Source organism: Grammomys surdaster, unplaced genomic scaffold (genome assembly GCF_004785775.1).
Source record: "Grammomys surdaster isolate TR1022 unplaced genomic scaffold, NIH_TR_1.0 267, whole genome shotgun sequence".
Lineage (NCBI taxonomy): Eukaryota > Metazoa > Chordata > Mammalia > Rodentia > Muridae > Grammomys > Grammomys surdaster.
The window spans coordinates 4265628-4280417 of NW_021604708.1; the positions used below are offsets into that span (position 1 = coordinate 4265628).

The 14790-nt window shown below is 42.4% G+C and overlaps 3 non-coding genes across 3 annotated transcripts; 2 read left to right on the forward strand and 1 right to left on the reverse strand.

Moving 5' to 3' along the window:
• Window positions 1-1346: 1346 nt before the first annotated feature.
• On the reverse strand, window positions 1347-1420 carry Trnat-agu. The gene has a single exon. It is a non-coding gene; the product is annotated as a tRNA-Thr (tRNA).
• A 526-nt stretch (window positions 1421-1946) lies between these two features.
• Window positions 1947-2020, forward strand: Trnai-aau. The gene has a single exon. It is a non-coding gene; the product is annotated as a tRNA-Ile (tRNA).
• Window positions 2021-8024: 6004 nt separating this feature from the next.
• Trnal-uaa lies at window positions 8025-8107 on the forward strand. Its single transcript has one exon. It is a non-coding gene; the product is annotated as a tRNA-Leu (tRNA).
• Window positions 8108-14790: the final 6683 nt, after the last annotated feature.

A 14790-nucleotide genomic window follows, 5' to 3' on the forward strand; every position in this document is an offset into this window, starting at 1 on the left:
GGGAAGGGAAGGGAAGGGAAGGGAAGGGAAGGGAAGGGAAGGGAAGAGAAGAGAAGACAAAAGAAAAGAAAAAAGAAAAGAGAAGAGACAGGTAGTGAGCCATCTGTTGATCCTTTAGCACAGATACATCTGTGAATGTCTGAGCCATGATGAAAGAGTTATATGTATTTGTCATAGTCTTCTTTTACATGTTCAATGCTTTCAGAGATACATATCATTCTGTAATATTCATTTTCATTGTAAGGATAATTGTTATTATCTTATTTACTTTAATTTTCTAGTAATGGCAATCTAACGCAGGGCCAGGTAAGCCCTCTGTCATTGACATATGTCCCCAACCTAAATGGTCCTTTACACTGTCACACTGTCGGTCTTCTAGTACACACTGCATAATTTTGAATGCTCAGAGCAAAAAAAAAAAAAAGAAAAGAAAAGAAAAAGAAAAAAGCTTCATGAAATTCAATTCTCTGTAGAATTCTGTGAACCTTATTGAAGAAGGAAGATTGAACTTTTATAGAGTCTAGCAAATCAGAAAATACATCTTAGACCATCAAAAGTAAGGAAAGAAATAGAAAAATAAACATGAATGTCTTAATTTTTTGGAGTTTGATGCTTTTTTGCAGTTATTCTGTACAAAATCTACTAGAAAAGACTCAAAAACATCAGGTATTAAGATGATTTTGCCAATTACCTGTAGTCAGTTTGTCAGTTGTTAGACATTGTATATTTTGTTACTAATCACCTTTTAAAAAAAAATAGTACCTCAGCCGGGCAGTGGTAGTGAACGCCTTTAATCCCAGCACTTGGGAGGCAGAGGCAGGTGGATTTCTAAGTTTGAGGCCAGCCTGGTCTACAGAGTGAGTTCCAGGACAGCCAGGGCTACACAGAGAAACCCTGTCTCGAAAAACAAAAACAAAAACAAAAACAAAAACAAAAACAAAAACAAAAAATAGTACCTCACTATACATCAGAGTCGTCTAGTCATTGCCTCATCCCAGACTCAAGCATTGCAAGTGTGCACCATTATTCCTAATATGTTTACAATTCACAAATTATTATCACTGCTTCTCAGTAAAAAGTAAAGGAGCTCACCTCAGCTAGTCTAGACTGACCATGCATCTGTAATCTCGTGAACACAAAAGCAAAGTTCTGTAGCTTCTCAGGAATTATCGGAAATATTTTCTCAAATTACTTCATTTCCCATCTATATTTTCCAACGCAAGGCTGTTCATTTTCTCAGCAAAGTTTAATTGGCGGGATGTATTCCAACTCTAGACGATGTGAAGAAAAACACTCCAGTTCAATTAGTGCAAATATCAGGTGGGATTAATAAGAACCAAGCAAAAAGGCCCCGCTGGGATTTGAACCCAGGATCTCCTGTTTACTAGACAGGCGCTTTAACCAGCTAAGCCACGGAGCCACAACTGAAAGACAGAGTAGTTATACATTATTTGAATACGATCTAACATGTTTGTACGGCTCAGCAATTCTGGAAATTAGCTTAGAAATGAAAAAGATCAGAAATACCAATCACAACCAAAGAAGAACTTTCTCTTAAAATGACTGCATGTCGTAGCTGGATTTAAGAAGCAACCTTCCGTTGGGAAAGGCCTTTTGCTGAAGCCAGAGGAAAGAATCTTGTCTCGTTCATCGCAGCGTCGGAGCCGCACCTGCGGCTGTACAGTTCCAAGTGGGAGCTGCATCTTTGGGTGTCCTAGGCGGAGCGAAGAGAGCCCTATCCTGGGCGTGGTTCATCTGGTTTAAGGGAAAACAAAACAAAAACCCAAATGTTTGTTTGGATGACACAACGCTTCTTGAGGCTGAATCCCAAACAAGATAAATGAGTGTGATTACTTAAAAAAACGAAGGTCAAAGAACAAGAAAGCAAGAAACAAGACAGTTTGAAATCTTTTATAGGAAGTAAGAAAAGTCACTGCGTATACCCTGGCCGGTTAGCTCAGCTGGTTAGAGCGTGGTGCTAATAACGCCAAGGTCGCGGGTTCGATCCCCGTACGGGCCAACTACAGGGTGTAGATTTTATAACTGGAAAGGGAGGTCGTTGTCTTCGGCAGTTCTATTTCCTCTAATGTAAACACAGTTCACCCCAAGTGTTTTAAAATTAAGATATCTGAACCTTGGATAAGTGACATTGTTCACTCACTACACTTTTGTACGGATGATCAAATACAACCCTCATGTATCCGAGGTAACTGCCAAGCCTTTCTGATCACGTTCTCAGTCTTTCTCTAGCTGAAATGTCCACTTCACTCACTGTCTATTTATACTTATTATTGGCTCCTGGCTTTTCTTCACTTCCACTGGACCTGGACATCAGGATGTTTGTTCGTTATTGTTCTAGAATGCTCTCCTGCCTGATAGCTTCAAACCCTGAGCATCACGAGTAAGTATCACCCCTTTCCCTTATTTTTGCTTCTGTTTTCATATCAGTGAGGGTAATAATTTATTCCTTGAGAAATAAATCTGTGGGTCACTCTCATGTTTTAACTATTAGATCTTTAGTGCTGGCATATAAGAGATAGAGTCCATATGTTTTTGCTGTATGAACGACAATAGATATACATGCAGGCAAAACATCCATATACATAAAAATAAAATAAAGAAGTTTGAAGTCCTCAGTATATTTTATCCCTGTAGGAAGTAAAATCATTCAGAGAAGACATGTAATTCCATCCACGAAATAATACATGATTCCATTGAAATCATATATAAAATCAAGACATGGTAATTTGTATTCATACAGCAGGGAAACAGTTTGACAGCGGACTGGGTAAGTTTGCAACCTTGTGCTAGTTAGTTTTTGTCAACTTGACACTAACTGTAATCACTTGAAAAAAGGGGAACCTCAGTTGAGGAATTGCCTCCGTACGACTGGTCTGTAGCGGCATCAGATTGATTCATGATTGATGTAGGAGGGCTAAGCTCACTGTGGGCAATGCCATCTTGGACAGGTGGCCCTGCGCCGTATGAGACAGCTGGCTGAGTACAAAGAATCGAAGCAAGCCAGAAAGCAACATGTCTCTATGGTCCTGCCAGCAAGTTCCTACTTTGAATTCCAGAGCCGTCTTCCCTCAAGCAGGACCTTTATATAACCTGTAAGGTGAGAACAAGCCCTTTCCTCCCTCAAGTTGTTTTTGCTTGTGGTGTTTTATCACAGCAACAAAAGCAAACTTGAGTCTCAGGATAAATTTCCCTGGGATGGAGGATTAGCAGACAGGCCTGTGTATTGATCAGGGTTCTCTAGAGTCACCGAATGTTAGGAGTTGGTTCGGATGCTTTGTCTACAAAAAAAGCAGAGCTTCCAGACCTGAGGGTCCTTGCCCTCAGCTGGCTTTGATTGATAATAAAGAGTTGCTGTACAGCCATTGACTGTAAGGGAGACAGGGCAGGACTTTGAGATTGTGCAATCAAGAGACCAAGGGGCAAGAGGAGGGAAGAGGAATCACCATGATTTGGAGGAAGAAGGATCAGATTTAAAAGCTGCAGGAGAGAAACCATCCAGCAATGTAGGTGGAAAGGGAATGTGGAAGGCCAAGAAATCTAGTCCCACAAGGCTAGATGTTTCAGCTGGTCTTCTGAATAAGCTGAAATCCTGAAGAAGTAGGTTCCAGCAGATGTGCTGACAAGTAAGCACAAGCAGGCAAAGAAGAATGAGGCCTTCTTTCTTCCATTGTCCCTATGAAGGCCTCCAGCAGAAACTATGCAGATTAAAGGTGTGTACTACCGTGCCTGTACCTGAAATGTTCTTGGAATTTTCTTTGTCCCAGGCTGGCCGTGAACTCAGATATCTATTTGCTTCTGCCTCCTGGGATTAAAGGTGTGTACCACCTTGCCTGGGCCTAAGCTTTTCATAGCCACTATGCCTCAAGATCTGGATCACAGCTTTGTCCTCCATTTCTGGATTGTAGTTCCTTCTAGACATAGTAAAGTTTACAATTTAGAATAACGATCACAGCTTGTAATGTCAGGTTTTGAGATTGAGATAGAATGACTGCTGTGAGTTTCAGGACAGCCTGGGCTAATGGAGAGACCCCCAGGAGCTCAGCTGGTACAGTGCTTTCTTAATATGCAAGAAGCTGGATAGCTAGTACCACATAAAACCCTGCACCATGGCTCAGGCCTGTAACCCAGGACTTAGGAGGGAAGGCAGAAAATTAAGAGTTCAAGGCCACCCCAGTTACCTGAGGTCCCCTCTGAAAAAGCAAACAGAAAAGCAAACCCAAAGATGGTCATCTTTTTACCAGGAGTGACCACCTTCATAGGACTCCTGCTTCACAGTCAAGCCCACAGACTGTACATTAATACACTGAGTACAGTTGCTTTTACCTTACTCACTGAGAGCACTCAGTGTGCACTGTGGGTCAGTAAGAAACCTTTTCCAAGCAAAGACAAGAGATTTCTCCCCCTAAGTTTCCTCTTTCCTTAGGACAAAGCTCAGCTGGCAGAGTGCTTGTCCTATAGTGTCCTTGCCTAGCATTGCTGAGGCTGCATTTAATGCCCTATACTGTGAGTGGAGGCGGGGGTGAGCCAGGTGTCAGGATGCATGCCTGTAATTCCAGCACAGGGAAGCCAAGGCAGAGGGTTGCTGAGAGAGGCCAGCCTGGGCTACATAACAAGACCATACCTCAAAAGAGAACGAAGCAACTCCCCCCACCCCCATCAACTAAAAACAAACAGAAAGAGGAGTGAGGAAAATTGAGGACATAAAAGAAGGGGCCAAACACTCCACTGCTGAATTTACGAATGTATCACACATGCTGAGCTAATGGAGAACAGGAACAAAATTCCATTGCTTTCTTACTTGCCTGTGTTGGTAAAATAGTTTTGTTTTGTTTTCTTTGAGGGGGAGTCAGAGTTTTGCTGTGTAACCTTGAACGCCTGCCTCAGTCTCCCAAATGCTGGAATGAGCCACCACATCTGCCATTTCTTTTTCAAAATGTCCTATATGTTGGTGTGTCTCAGTGCATATATGTCCACCGTGTGCTTCTGGGGTTCAGACGGCTCAAAAGAGTACATCTGATCCCTGAAACTGGAGTGACAAGCAGTTGTGTGTCAACATGTGGATTCTGAGAACTAAATATGGGTCGAGGAGCAGTAAGCATTCTTGACCGCTGAGCCATTTCTCCAGTACTCTTCTTGTTTTTAAACCTTGTTTTCTCTTTCAGCAAACTCTTGTACAGTTAATGTTACATGTCTTCTTGACAGGGCAATGAGATGTCCACATAGTTAGTCAAACATCACCATGGGCTTCCCTGAGTAGCTTTTGTGTCCTTCCTTGGAAGAGATTAACATTTATCCAGGGAAAGAAGATGGTCTTCCTGCGTGGCAGAGGGTCTCATCCTACTGATTGCAGAAGTGAATAGAACAGAAACAGATCTTCCATAGAGAGGAGGCTTTGTCTCCTCTGCCACTGACTGCTTTTCGAATGAGACATTGCTTTCCTGTATTTAACCTCAAATTGAAATATTATCAGCTCTTTCTAGGTCTTGAGCTGGTAATTTTGAACTGAAAAATCTACCATTGACTCCAGCTTGCTAACTGCAGGTTTTGTGAGTTGTCAGTCATGTATCTATACACATATATTCACTTCATATTGGTTTTGTTTCTGACAAATAAGTGGTAAAGACAAGCTGCTTAGAGTTAGGTGGTAGAGCAATGAATGCCTTCATAATTCCTACACAAAGATGGCTCTAATTTAAATTTTCATTTTCCCCCCATAAATATTTTCTCTTTGAAAAGAAACCCATCTCTAGAGTCCCTTCCTTTGTACCAGAAAGTCTGAGAGGACAGGGACTCATTTTTCCCACTAGTGTTGAATGTCTAGTACTCAAATGTATGCAAGAAAATGAACCATCAGTGCACTGACAGCTGATGTTGTATGTTAGGTCTGAGGTTGATATCTACAACTATATGTACACTGTACTGAATTACATAAATCATGTTTATAACACATAGAAAACATGTGCTTATATTAATATAAAAGAAAATAACCAGCTTCCAAGTAGCCAGTAAGAAGAGCTGTAGGTGCTCCTTGAATCAGAGAAATGGGGACAGAAAGCGTTTAGATCACCGGCATCTCTAGAGGTACTCAGCTCGCTCTATACAACACTCAGCAACTGTCCCTAGTTTCCCACTGCTGTGTAGAACGACATCACACTCTTCAGTGTGTAGGATAAGAAGTGTGAGCACTGGGTGGCTGTTGAAACCTAAATCTAGCCTGGAGTGGCGGGTGTTGGTTGGTTGGTTCTGTGTGTGTCGTCACTAGCCACCCTCCTTTCTCTTAACTAGCTATGGTGTTACTCCACTTTTCAAGTCATCTGGTGATATCCTAGAGTTCAGAAGGAGAGTTATCACGGCAGTCACTCTCAACTCTCTCTTTTTTTTTTTCTTCCTTCTTTTTGAAGGATATCAAAAGCAACCATGTTAACACTGTACATTTTCTGGATCTGTAGAAAGCAGCAGTTAAACTTAGAAGCTACAGTTCAGCTCTCGGAGGGACGTCTGCAGCATAGATGTTGACAGTTTCTTGTGAACTGAGTACCCCCGTGTGCGGCATATGCCCCAGAGCCACTCACAGGGATCGCCAGCCCTGATCACCACCTCTTGTAAGTGTCTCAGTCATGAAAGCTCAAGATCAAGTTGCTCCATTAGACAAAAACGCAGCTGCTTCACACAATGCCAACAATTTGCCTAAAGTGAGACTTACAACCGGAAGATGACCCTAATTTAAGTTTTCATTTTTTTCCCTCCAGAAATAGTTTCTCTTTGAAAAGACAACACATTTCTGGAGTTCCTTCCTCTGTACCAGAAAGTCTGGGAGGACAGGGACTCACTTTTCCCACTATTGATGCATGCCTAGTACTCAGATGTATGCACCTGCTGGCACCCAAACCCAGGCTCATCTGTTTGCCACACAGATACTTTAACCAACTAAACTATAAGGCACCATAAGTTATGGTCTTAGATAATATGCTATGTTATAAAATTACTTCCCTCAAACTCTAGCTTTATTATGTGTTCCCTTAGTGAGACACGGGAAAACGCCCAGATTTCATGTGCACCATTCTCCTGGCCTTTCTCCAGGGTTTTGCCGTTATCACAAGCAAAAGACTCTCATCCTCCTCAACTCGGATTTAGTATTGGGATGACATTATTTAAACCAGATTAACAAACAGGTAGGCTTCCTTGAGTTAAATTTCTTGGGTAGGAAATGTCAAATACGATTCTTCTAAATCCGAATATCCAGATATTTAAGATGAAAGTACAAATCCCCAACAAAAGCAGATGAATCATAAAAAATAAAATAAAGCAAAACAATCAACCAAGCAAAAACTGTTCGTAATGGTACACCTGTAATCCCAACACCTAGAGACAGTAAAAAATTCAATTTTGAGATAAACTAACATAGTCCTTAACTAGCCTGCTGAACGCCCCGGGTTTGATCATGGCCTGCTGGCACACTTTTGTGCCAACACTAGAGGAGCAAAGTCAGGGGGGCCTCTAAGTTTGAGGTCAACCTCGTGTACACATAGCATGTGTGTGTGTGGGGTGGGTGAGTGGGAGGGACACTCCTGTAATCCCAGTCCTGTGGGGCAGGCGACTCTTCGAAACCCCCGTGCGAATCCCTTCCTGCCCTCCCATTCCAGTAGCTTTCCTTTGCATATCAAAGAAAAATAGATTTATTCGGAACATTAGAGATGATCATGAGAAACAATTTCTTTTTCTTTTTTTTTTTTTTTTCCTTTTGGTTTTTTTGAGACAGCCCTGGCTGTCCTGGAACTCAGGCTGTAGACCAGGCTAGTCTCAAACTCTCAAATCCACCTGCCTCTGCCTCCCAAGTGCCGGGATTAAAGGCGTGCGCCACCACTGTCCGGCTTGAGAAGCAATTTCTTAAAGTGTAGAGAAAACTTTCACTATTATAATCACCGTATTCCAGGGAATGTTTAATGAGTCAGCATAGGTTTATGCATTGAATTGAGAATGATCTTTCAAACTCAGCCAGTAGGACTGGGATGGCCGAGTGGTTAAGGCGTTGGACTTAAGATCCAATGGGCAGATGCCTGCGTGGGTTCGAACCCCACTCCCAGTATCAGCTGCTGGAGAGGTTGTGAGGTTTCCCTACAGCTTTTAAAGTATGATTACATACTCTCCCTACAAAAGAGTGTTACTTTTGTGTGAGTGAGTATTACTTTTGTATCTACTCACTTACTTACTTACCTTACAATACACCCTGGTAGCACTGGCTGGCTTCCCGATTCCCCTACGTGTCTCCCCAGCTTTGGGCAATAGTGGCTCCATTTTCACAGGCGGTGTTTTGGTGATGCTTTCCAACAACAGTCTTCTCAGGTTTCCAACACGAGAAACCATTATTGGTTTGTCTGAGTTTTTAACATTCCAAGAGGTTTGGCCAAACCTTTGCACTTTTTGACCTTACAGAAATAAATTCCTGTTCTCTGAAGTCTGCAGACCCAGAATTCCCTGAATGAAGAAAAGGCCAGGACCCCTGATGGGATCTTGCTAAAATATTTAATAAAAGTTTACTGTTAGCCTTTTTCCCATTCTTCCTCAGAGGGAACCTATATCTCTATACTAGGGTAAATGTATATTGGAGGAAAAGAAGCAACTGAACTTTCTAGGGGCTATTTAATACTGTTTCTGAATCGACATTGAAGCATGTACCTCTTCAGTTAAAGTAGGGACTTAGAGAAGTTAAGTGGCTAATGGACCTTCGGCTGAAGTCTAACTTATGGTGGGTCCAGTGGTTCTTGAACTCATCCTGTAATCATTTCTCCAGTCCAAGAATTAATAAATGACATAGATATACTTAGAAGTTGGCAGAAGCCTGATATTGGTTCCATGACCTTTAGAGTAAAGGCTATTATAGTTGGAAAGGTTAAGTGGAAGCCACTGGAGTTGCCTTTGCCAAGGAAAATGGTGACTCAAAAGCCAATATTGCATCCCTGGAAGGATTAAAGAACTTGAAAGATGCAGGGTAGTAGTTTCCAGCACATCTGGCCTGTGCAGAAGATGGGTGGATCCTGAAGAAATGAGAGTTGACTAACCACACACTCAATCAAATAGTGACTCTGATTGCAGCTGCTGTACCAGACGTTGTATCCTTACTTCCACAGACCACCACAGCTCCTGGTAAATGACATGTGGCCATTGATCTACAAAACTCCCTTTTCTCAGTACCTGTCCACAAGGACCACCACAAGCAATTGCTTTCAGTTGGCAAGGCCAGTAGTATACCTACATACTGGTAGGTGACGTTCTCCTGATTGGACTAAGTGCACAGGAGGATTTGTTGGAAATACATATAAGCACATGATAAAAGATGGGAAACAAAATCCAAAATTCACAGGCCTTCTATATCTTGTTCTGAAGGCAGACAGGAAAAGACTGGCATCCTCAAGCAGCTAGGAGAAAGCTCTCGAAGCCCACCCCCCACAGTGACACACTTCCTCCAATAAGGCCACAACTACTACAATGAGGTTACACCTCCAAATAGTGCCACTCCCTGGGTCAAGCAGAGTCAAACCACCACAAACATGGTGTAGTACACATGGTCGTATATTTCACTAGGAAGGAGAGAGATGTGCAACTAACTGCTTACTGATTCATGAGTTATCCAGCCAATGAATTGATTGGATGGATGTTCAGGGAGTTATATGAATGAAAGATTGTTGAGAAAAGGCATCTAGAACTGTGTGGCTAGATCTTTTTGAATGGGCAAAGGATGTGAAGATACTGTGTCCAGTGTTTGTGTCCAGTGTTAATGTTCACTGAAAGGTGACTTTAGCAGAGGAGGAGTTAATAATCAAGTTAGATAGGATGGCCCATTCTTTGGACAGTCTTCCTCTTTCCCTGGTTATTTGTGTTAATACCCAATAGGTCTATGAAAAAGTGCCCATGGTGGCAGAGATGGAGGTTACACATGGTCTCAAAACCTGGACTTCTACACACCAAGGCTGACTGGACCAGTTGCTGATACAGCACTGTTGCCTTGGTGACCATCAGAGAGCTGGTGGCAGGTGGACTGCATTGTACCACATCCTCTGAGGAAAGGAAAACACTTTGTCCTTACTGGAGTAGATATTTATTCTGGTTATGGAGTTGCCTTTAATACACACAAGATTTCAGTCCAAGCCACCATCCACTGACCTACAGGATGTCTTACATTGTCATGGTGGTCTACACAGCATGGCTTCTGACCAAGAAGCATGGCCGGAGAAGAGATACTCATGGCACCCACTGGTCTTACCAAGTTTCCTATGACCCTAAAGGAGCTGGCTTGGAATGGCCTTTTGAAGACACAATTGCAGTATCAGTTAGGTGGCAATAGCCTGCAAGGTCCTGTCAGGGTTCTCCAGGAAGCAGTTTGAGTCAGGGTCCAATCTATGGTATGGTTTCCTCCCGTAGCCAGGATTGACAGGGACAGGAATTAAAGGGTGGATCTGAGAGTGGTTCCACTCACGATCACTCCTGACAATTCACTTTGGAAATTTTGACTTTCTGTTCCCATGGCCTTAAGTTCTGCTGGCCCAGAAGTTATTGCTACAGAACCATGCATGCTCCTGCTAGGTGACACAGCAAATGGTCCACTGAGCTGGAAGCTCTGACTTCCTCCTGGCCACTTTGGGGCAGGATGACTCTTTTTCATAAGCTTGTTGACAAAGATATTGGTGAGCCAATGAGATGCCCGAGAATGGCATTCTGCTAATAACAAAAAGTGCTTCAAATTTTGTGAAAGAAATTTCCTTTGGGTCAGGGAATGGGCTGAATAGCATGCTTTCTCCCTGAAGTAAGTTTTACTTTTAAGCTTTTCTTGATTCTAAGTTCCTATAGGCTCTGCTCAACTTGTCTTTGAAGATATGCTACTATTTAGCAATTTAGGAAGTTGTTGATGATGGGAGGGGTGCTGGGTTATATGAGAGGGTTTTTTTTTTGTTTGCTTGTTTGTTTTGTTTTTGTTTGTGGGGATGGGGGTCATTTTTCAAGACCCGTTCTAACTATGAAGCCATGGCTGTCCTGGAACTATGTAGAACAGGCTGCCTTTAAACTCAGAGATCCTTTGACATCTGCTTGGATTCAAGGCATGCACCCAACTTTGAGATTCCATCTTAGAAGGGAAAAAGAGGGAAGGAAAGAAAAAAAAAATCTCAGGGGAAGAAGAAACAGAAGAGAAATAAAAACCAAGAAGAGAAAAAAATCAAGACAAACAAACACAAGCAACCCAGAATAACCAAGTTCACTGGGCCTTAAGGGCTGATTATTTGGGTGGCAGATTTATTTATTCTAAATCTTTCCTAGAGTAGCTCTGCAGAAACAAACAGGGCCCATAACCTGAAGGTCAAGAGATCAAAGCCTTCGAATGGAGGTGTTTCGTTGTCGTTGTTTTGTTTTCCTTTTAAAGGACATGATGTCTAGAGTACAGCTTCCCAGACAATATGTGCACTCTGTTCATGCCATTTTCTGTCTTTCTCTGTCAAACCCATTTAGAGTTTTTGGCTGTGCCTGGCTTGTACAATTTCCTTGCTTATCTTTTTTATTTTTGAAGTGCTTGCATGACTCTGGTTCACTTATTTCAAACACAGGCAAATATTCCTTGGGGAAAGTATAAATGCCGCATTCATTTCAACAAATGAATCCTGTATCTTCAGAAGACTCGAATAGAGATTAAAGTCGAATCTGATCTTGTTTCTTTAACTCACAGTTGGAAGAATAGCTTCATTGACTTCTTCTGCCTTGTTGTAAACCTATGCTCCTTAGACTCTTGCTTCTTGCTCATTAATTCCTGTCAGATGAGTTCAAGGCAGTGGTTGTGTGCTGTGAATTCTTCTTTAAAGTAATACATATCATCATAACTCAGAAGATCCATTTTATACACTCTCCTTTCCAAATCCAAATTAGATTCTTGTAAATGCTCTGAAAAGCAGCAGCAAATGATGGAACAGGAGAGTGTGTTAAAGCAGGACATTGTGCACCAAAACTCCACAGAGACATGATAGGAAACAGCTAATAAAACATCCCTTTATAGCCAGTACACAGGCATATGTAAAATCAATTTGAACTCTGCTGTCAATAATGAATTTTATTGCTATGTTTTCTTGTCATCTGTATAAAATTGGAGAAATTTTCTTGTCAAATGCTTTCTGTTATCAGTTAGAGTCACACAGGTTGTTGAGCTTCTGTTTGGTGACCATGTATTTATAAAATTAGTAGTGAATGTGATAGTAGTTGATTTATTTATTTATTTATCTATTTATTTATTTATTTTGAGACAGGGTTTTGATGTGTCACATCGGTTGTCCTCAAAATCATAGATTCTTCTGCTTTAGATCTTATAATTCTAGGGACACAGGATTTGGCTACCATGTCTAGCAGATGCTTGCATATTGATTGTTCATGTATAGGTGTGGGGCCATCCACCTGGGCACCCGCATCGTCCTGAAGGAGAGCGCCCCCCCCCAACTGTTTTTTCTTATACACACTTTCACTCACACGTTCGCTCATATCCACATATACATATATAATACTCTCATACATTTTCATCCTCACATTTTCTACCCTCTCCCTCGGCTCCTTTCTGAATTTGCTACCGCTGGAGTCTGGATATTCTCTAGTTTCACAGACTCCAGACTCCTCCCGCTGGCTTTGGACGGCGGAACACCTGAAGAGAGCATAAGATGGCGACCAGCGTGTTCCTCAGCATTTGACCAGCTTTGCTTCGGGAAGCTGAGATGGGGTAGTCGCCTGTCTAGCGACGGTGGTTTGAGCAGACATTGAATTTTTTGGATTAGGGAATAGTGTAGCTTCCCAGGTCACCAAGGCAAACTCCGAGCGCCTCCCGACCCTCCGGTAGATAAAGTGCTCCCTCTAGCGGCAGCCACCTCAGCAAAAAACAAATAAAACTTCAATCAACGCCCACCACTGAGTACTCTGTTGGATTTCATTCATGGCTATTGTTTTTACAAGTGGGTTTTCCCCAATTGTAGCAAAGTCCAATTGAAAATAGCCAGGATAAATCCATCTGCCTGCCTTTCCCCCCCCCCTCTCTCTCTCTCCTCTATCTATCTATCTATCTATCTATCTATCTATCTATCTATCTATCTATATTCATGTGCACACACACATATAGGTTAGATACATATAGATACATACAAACATATATACACACAGATACATATAAATATGTATATACATACATACATACATACATTCATGTAATATACATATATAGATTAAGCAGGAAGGAAAATTACAAGCTGCTAAACTTTGCTGGAGACAAAGGCAAAGGTTCTTAGATGGGGTGGATTTCAGACTCACATGGGGAAAACTCTGTAGCTTTCCTTCAACACAACCAGTCAAACGTGAACACACTAGTTCATCCCTTTTCCAAAACCAATAAACATTGATGCTGTGCGATAGGTGACCAAAATTGTACCACTGGTAGAACTGGGGTCTGGGCCCTCAGCAGAGGCTCTGGGGCCTGCAGAGATTGTTTTCCTGCTGTCTCCAGGACCACTCTCAGACTTCTGCTGAGAGCACATTGTCAAACGGACTGACCTGGAAGAGTAAGAGTGAATAAATCTAGAGGCTTTGCCTTCTTCCTGCATCTGGAAAAAGACAGATGCCTTTAGCCTACACCCTTGCTGACTGTGTCCAGGGATAATTATAATTTAAAAAACCCTTCACTTTAACCGTATATGATTAGTGTCTTCCAGATGTTTGGCTTCTTCCAGAGTAGAGCCTTCTACAGCTAAGAGTGGACTTCTAGGATGGCTGCCCGAGAGTGGGGGTTGGGGTGGGGGTCAGGCTGGGTGGCTGAAAGGAGCCTTTCCCCCCAGGTGAGGTCTTAACCAAAATTATAAAAATATACGGGCTCAATACCACCTTTGAGACATAGTTGTAATTCACTTCCAGGGAGACTCTCCCAGCTTTGGGGCAAGATGTGTTCTGTGAGTGGATATACATTTGGAAATAAGGGTTAGCCAGAGCCAGGCTGACAGGCTACAAATGGGCGGTTTGGGAGGCTAGGTTTAAGTTTTTGTTTCTCAGAAATGAGAACATGGATCCTGGAATCTGTAGTCAGCCAGCCACAGCCTCAGGCAGCCAATCAGGATACCACGTCAATCATCTGGCCTGAAGCAAGAATAGGTAGCTAGAATGAGTAAGTAACCACCCTGGGAAGTCTCCAGAGCCCTAACCAATCATAGAATCAGTCAGACCTAGGGACAGATCTAACTGATCAAAGTAAAGGGCATATACTTTCCCACTAATTTATGATAAGAGCTGAGCCTGTGAGTCCACCAGGGGTCTCCATTCCCAAACTGAATTTTGAACTCCTACTGTGAGCCACTTGTGGGAAGACTGGAGCTAAAACCAAAACACAGTCCTGGCCTTCCTTAGAACATGCTTCGTGGACTGGGGAGGAGAGTTTATGACTCCAGAGTTAGATCTTGAGGCAGTGTGAAAAGGGAAACACAGATGGGGACCTACGCCCCATAACGGGAAGCCTGTGCCGAAAAGAGTGGGAAAGTCTGGAAGGTCAGAGTTAGTATCTGAAGAGTGAATGGAGATCTTGATGAGAGGAATGATGAAAACACACAGCGGGGAAAGCTTGTTAGCTGGGTCCAACCTTTGACACTGTCTCAGGATGCTGCCGCCCACAGAGTTCTCAGTAGGAAAACAGGCAATTGTACAATTTGTTTAAAAAACAAAAACAAAAACAGAAACAAACAAAGAAAAAGACAAAAAATCCCTCCTAAA